This window comes from Geotrypetes seraphini, chromosome 12 (genome assembly GCF_902459505.1).
Source record: "Geotrypetes seraphini chromosome 12, aGeoSer1.1, whole genome shotgun sequence".
Taxonomy (NCBI): Eukaryota; Metazoa; Chordata; class Amphibia; order Gymnophiona; family Dermophiidae; genus Geotrypetes; species Geotrypetes seraphini.
In genome coordinates, this window is record NC_047095.1 from 9,742,438 (window position 1) to 9,748,288 (window position 5,851).

General features: G+C 40.0%; 1 non-coding gene across 1 annotated transcript; it reads left to right on the plus strand.

Moving 5' to 3' along the window:
• Positions 1 to 2,395: 2,395 nt before the first annotated feature.
• On the plus strand, positions 2,396 to 2,477 carry TRNAL-AAG. The gene has a single exon. It is a non-coding gene; the product is annotated as a tRNA-Leu (tRNA).
• Positions 2,478 to 5,851: the final 3,374 nt, after the last annotated feature.

Genomic DNA, 5,851 nt, shown 5'->3' on the forward strand with positions numbered 1-5,851 from the left:
TGATCTACATGGGTCAAACAACCCGCCCTTTCAAAACACGGGCTATCGAGCATAAAAGCTGTATCCGTAACAAAAGACTTCAGGCCCCTATGGTCACTCACTGTCTAGAGCACAATCATTTATTCACGGACCTACAGTGTTGTGCCATTGACCATATATACGCAAGCCATACAGACCGACAGCAGCGACTGTTAAGGGCAGAACAAACATGGATCCACAAATTGAACAGTGAAGAACTTAACGGGTTGAATTTGAGACTTGAATGGAGTATATTTTTGTAACTCCAGTCATTTACATATTTCTCTTCTTCTCTCCTTTTCGTCATTCTGGGATTGTTAGTCCATGGTTCTGCGTTGCTGGTGAGCACTAATTAGAATGAGTGATTCATTTTGACATACACACTTAGACAACTTGGAACAGTTCTTTAACGGTTTTATTAATATAATTGAAAAATACAAGAAACATCACAAAAATCAAGTGAAAGCAAAAAATTATAAGAAATACTAAATAAAATAAATAAAAATTTTCATATATATATAAAAAAATTTCCATATATATAAAAACATTTTTTTCAAATAAACTATTAGGATTAGATATAGATTCTTAACAGAATGTAATTTTCTAAGTCAATGTAATGTCATTTTTGGAAGACAACACAGCCTTTGCAGTCCCTCGAGAACCACAGCTGCATTTAGTTTCCCTTTGATAATCACAGTGATCAGCAACGTAGTAACACTGATCCCCTGCGAGTCAGTAGCTTGATCAGCATTTTTACTGAACAACCACTTCCGGGTTTTGACGTCATCTCCCGGGAGCTTTTAACCCTGTACAGTCGTGATGTGGCCATCTTTTTGATCAAATGCCCTCAGAGGAGACGTTCTCGTCCCGGTTAAAAGGTATGTCAAAGTGGCTTCTTTAAACTTGTTTGAAGTTATGCATAAGTCCAGTTTTGATTTAATTTTCTTTTCTGGCCCTAGCTTGATCGGATTTTGTTACACCCTGAGGCAGCAAGTTGGTGAAACGCTGGCCATCGTTGGTGTACTGATCATAGATAAGTTGAAAGTTTTTTTCATCTATCAATTGCATAGACAGCCCTGCTTATAGTTTATTTAACAGGGAGTGCAATGGAGGTTTTCTGCCAATGAGGTTACCACCCAACCACCTTTATCCGCCATTGTGGTGGTGGGAGGGCATTTGTCTGAGGCTTTTTCCTCCGTTTTTCTGAAATATACATTCCCTTAAACTAAAGCAGCACTGCCTACACTTATTTGTGACATCAATATATATATCTTGTGAAAGTGTGGCACATTATACTATTGATATTTCACATATCCGAGTTTCTTTTGCTATATATTCCAGCTTCAATCATTGTCATACAAACCTCCCTCCTCAGTTTATAACTCAATCTATAAATGTTTAGATAATCTTCATAGTTTTCGTTTAAATAATCTCCTTCCATTTAAGTAATCTTCTTTCATTTAGATAATCTTCTTGTATCAAAAATACATTTTCTTACAGTCACATATCTATACTGATTTAAGTAAAATGTTAATCCAGATCATACATAACACATAGGATCAAGTCGCCAACATCCAGGACATCAAAACAATAAATAAAACAGAAAACTTATCTCAAACACAGTTGACATCCTCGATAGGATTGTCGTTTTTGTTTTTTTTTAGTCACGCCAAAAAATACTTTCAGATATCTCCAATAAGCTAGTGGCAATAAGAGTTGTTGCTTCTCTCGTCCAATGCAGCCAGCGTTTTGTGGCACTATGAGCCACTGTGTCAGGGGTTTTTCATTTGAGCAGCTTATTGCACTTTGCCCTTCACCTTCACCCACCCTCAACCTTACACAAAATAGCTCCCTATATAGCAGTTGGTGTGTCTCTGAATGAGATATATTGTTCCAATTTCTGAGGCTTTTACTTCCCTCTACAACAGATACATAGTTTTAGTCCTTATATCACTGTATGCTTCTCAAGGGAGATATGCATCTAATTTACCCTTACCTGTATCACTCTATGCCACTCTTAAGGAGATGTGCATCTAGATTACCCTTAAATCCTAGAATGGTGGATTCTGCAATTACTTCCTCTGGGAGAGCATTCCAGGTGTTCACCACTCGCTGCATGAAACAGAACTTCCTGATATTTGTCCTGGACCTGTCCCCCCTCAGCTTCAGTCTATGTCCTCTTGTCTGTGTCACATTGGACATTGTAAATAACTCCTTTCCCTGCTCCATTCTGGCAGTTAATGATAGGAGATGCTGGATCATCAGGAAAGGGGTGAATAGAAAGACAGGGACAGAGGTAAAGAGAGGAAATGCTCAATGAAAAAGAGTTGCTGGACAAAGAGGGGGGTTCATGACACAGAGCAGAGATGTGGACAAGCGGAGTGTGGTCGAGCGGTCTAAGGCACTGGATTAAGATTCCAGTCTCTTTGGAGGTGTGGGTTCAAATCCCACCACTTCCAAGCTGTACCTTTGAATTGGTCTTATTGTATTCTGTGCCTTTTGTCTACAGTATCCTGAGTGGAGTCGAATGGGTACAAGTGGATCAATTTTTCGCTCCATCAAAAATTACAAAGGGACACTCGATGAAGTTACAGGAAAATACTTTTAAAACCAATAGGAGGAAATTTTTTTCACTCAGAAAATAGTTAGGCTCTTAACGCATTGCCAGAGGCTGTGGTAAGAATGGATAGCGTAGCTGGTTTTAAAAAAGGTTTGGACAAGTTCCTGGAGGAAAAATCTAGTCTGTTATTGAGAAAGACAAGGGGAAAGCCACTGCTTACCCTGTATTGGTAGTATGGAATAATGCTACACCTTGGGTTTTGGCCAGGTACTAGTGACCTGGATTGACCACTGTGAGAACGGGCTACTGGACTTGATGGACCATTGGTATGACCCAGTGAGGCTATTCTCATGTTCTTATGGACACAGAGGACAGATGCTGGACATGGCAGAAGGAAGTAGAAACCATATACTAGGACCTATACAATTAGAAAACTAAAAAGGCCAGACAACAATGGTAGAATTAAGAATCTTCATTTCTATTTAACGATTGGATTATGCCAAGTTTTGGAATGCATATGTCAGAGCTGATGTTAGGCACAGTTGGATCCCAGAGCAGAAATCTGAGAGGGGACCCCCAATGCTCACTAGCTTCAGCTTCAGGCAAGCTTTGGGGGTCTCTCTGGTCTGGCACTCAGGGCAATTGTTTTGTTGTAACTCCTTAATGCTTGCCCTGATATCTTTTTTTTTTTTTAATATTTTGCATAGTACAGGAGAAAATGCATCTGGTGCTGTACTACATGCCGACACTGGCTTCTTGGTATTTCAGTTTAATTTTTGCCTACATATTTCTATTTTAAGTTTGTGGTTTCTTATTCGGTATATTCTTGTTTAAAAGCAGACTGAAAACCCACCTTTTTGATATAACCTTCAATCCATATCCCTACTCCCCACTGCCAACCAACCCAGTCAGCAAATTAACCCTTCCCCTTAGCTGTATCCATGACATCCTGTTTGTCTATCTTGTCTGTTTAGATTGTAAGCTCTTTTGAGCAGGGACTTTCTTTTTGTGACTCTGTACAGTGCTGCAAACATCTGGTAGTGCTATAGAAATAATTAATAGTAGTAGTTTATGGTCAGGAACCTATCTATGCTCTACGGGGCTCATAATCGAAAAAGAAAAACGTCCAAAAACAAGCCTAAGTTGGCACTTGGACGAACATTGCCCAAATACGTCCAAGTGCCGTTAATAAAAATGGGTTTTGGATGTATTTCTAAACAACCTAGGCTTTCATAGTGCCGCTGAACAACCAAAGCTAAATGGGGTGTTTCTGGAGGAGTGTTGAGGGCGGGAGTTGGGCGGGACGTGGGCCGGCTTAGACTTATTCGTACAGCATGTATAACCGAAAGTTATACAGGCCAAGAGCGACGGAACTTGGACGTTGTGACTTAGACCATGTAAAACATGGTCTAAGTCACAAAAAACCCACCTAAAGTCACTAGATAAGCACTGCAAACACATAAAACAGACCCCCACACACTACCCCAGTGATCAACAATCCCCCCCCCATAAAAATATTAATCACACCTTTAAAATTCAGCCTCCAGACCATCATCACTTGGCAGTCTGGCATAGGAAAACCTAGTCGTCCAGCACAGAGGCAGCTTAAGCCATCTTGAGGGTGGGTTAGGGACTCATGAAGAGGAGGACCCATGCCCATAAGCCCCTGTAATCACTGCATTGATACCTAAACATGTGCACTGCCCTATACACCCCCAAAACCCTTTTTTACTGGCATATAAGTGGCTCCTGCAGCCATAAGGGCTATTAGGATGGTAGATAAGTGAGTCTAGGGGATTCTGGAGATGGTTTGGGGGGCTCACCAAGGGAGTTGTACTGAGGAGAAGACATGGCACCCTTTTTGTGAAGTTCACAGCAGTGCCCTGTAAGGTACCCCACTATTTAGGTAGCATGTCTGGGTGGGTGTTCAGTCTATCACTTTGCACGTCCAACAGGGCTTGTTCTAGACATTTTTGACTTGGACGAAAAGTTAGATGAAAATGTGGTATAAAGATGGACGTTTTAGCGACTTGGACGATCAGATCGGCAGGACGTATAGTTAGACGATTTTCAAAACAAAAAAAATTTTGGACGTACTTTACGAAAATGTGTCCTAGGCTGTTTTTGACTTTGGATGACTTGCGACTTAGACGAACACGGACTTAGACGTCCCTTTCGATTATGCCCCTCCACGTATGTGACTGAGGCCAGATATTCTGTTAACATGGATTTTCTAGGTGTGCAATCTGGAACAATTTGGTTAGTTCAATTTTCCCAATAAATGTGCATTTATAGTGCTGCTTTTTTCTAAGTATGGCCTTTACTGTGTGAGTTTGGAAGTTAGTGCTGGCATAGTGTATTTGATGTAGGTCCTGAATGACTTTTTGCAGGGTTTTGTATTACTTCACAACATTTCTGGTACTGAGTCTAAATTGCTGTTACTGAAAAGATATTAGGGGACAATTCTGTGAGTATGGGCTCAATTGAGGCACCATATTTGTGTGGGCAGCGGGTATATTACATTACATTACATTAGAGATTTCTATTCCGCCATTAACTTGTGCTTCAAGGCGCAATATATTCAATAAGAACACATGTGCATACAAACACTTTTATAGAATACTAGCATAAATCAATATTAGCATGTCTAAATATAGGCTTGCACATTTATACCAGGTCTTTAGTAGGTTTAAATGTTAGCATCTAAATACAGCAGTTTCATGCATACCTTAGATTAGTAAATAAATGAATTTTAAGACAGTTGTTTTCATCTAAATTTATTCAACTGTTGGATATCGGCCGTGAACAGATACTATTAAAAAACACTAAAAATTGTGCACTCAATTTTGATATCGTACTCAAATTATGCACACAATTTAATTGAATAACAAACTAATTAGTACAGGTAATTGACATTTTAACAAGAAATTATTGGTGCTAATTGAAATCAATTACAAGTTACGTGTGTAAAGCTAGGTGTGGGATATACGTCTAAATTTTATATGCAAGACAAAAAAGGGGTCTGGAAATGGGCAGGCTGTGGGTATCCACAACTAAATTTAGGTATGGCCATTTGCACCAGGGAAAATGCATCCATTTTGGCGCAAAAGCCCTTATTCTATTATTATGTGTGTAACTTAGGGCTCCTTTTACTAAGGGGCGCTAGCGTTTTTAGCGCACGCTATGTGCCAAGAACTAACGCCAGCTCAATGGTGGCATTAGCGTCTAGCGCGCATGCTAAAACCGCTAGCGCACCTTAGTAGAAGGAGCCCT